Here is a 278-nt window from a genome sequence, read left to right as displayed (position 1 = left end):
TGAATATATATATATATATATATCGAGTTTGGCATTCTTGGGTTTTGAGAGTGTCTTTGTGTGGATATTGGGGAGGTATATTTATATATTCGCTATAGATGAGATATTGGGGTAGTTGGAGGTTGATGTGGAAGAATGTGGTTGTGGAGAGAAATTGTGTGANTACACTACGTAAGTACCTTCCCCAGTTACTAGTCTCACTCGCGGCGTTGGATGTTCCGGCGTGTGAGACACTTTCCATATGCGGCGTTGGATGTTCCGGCGTATGGAAAGACTTC

This window comes from Prunus dulcis, chromosome 3 (genome assembly GCF_902201215.1).
Source record: "Prunus dulcis chromosome 3, ALMONDv2, whole genome shotgun sequence".
In the NCBI taxonomy this organism is placed as follows: Eukaryota; Viridiplantae; Streptophyta; class Magnoliopsida; order Rosales; family Rosaceae; genus Prunus; species Prunus dulcis.
The sequence above is the reverse complement of the archived record's forward strand: the minus strand, read 5'-3'. Positions refer to the sequence as shown.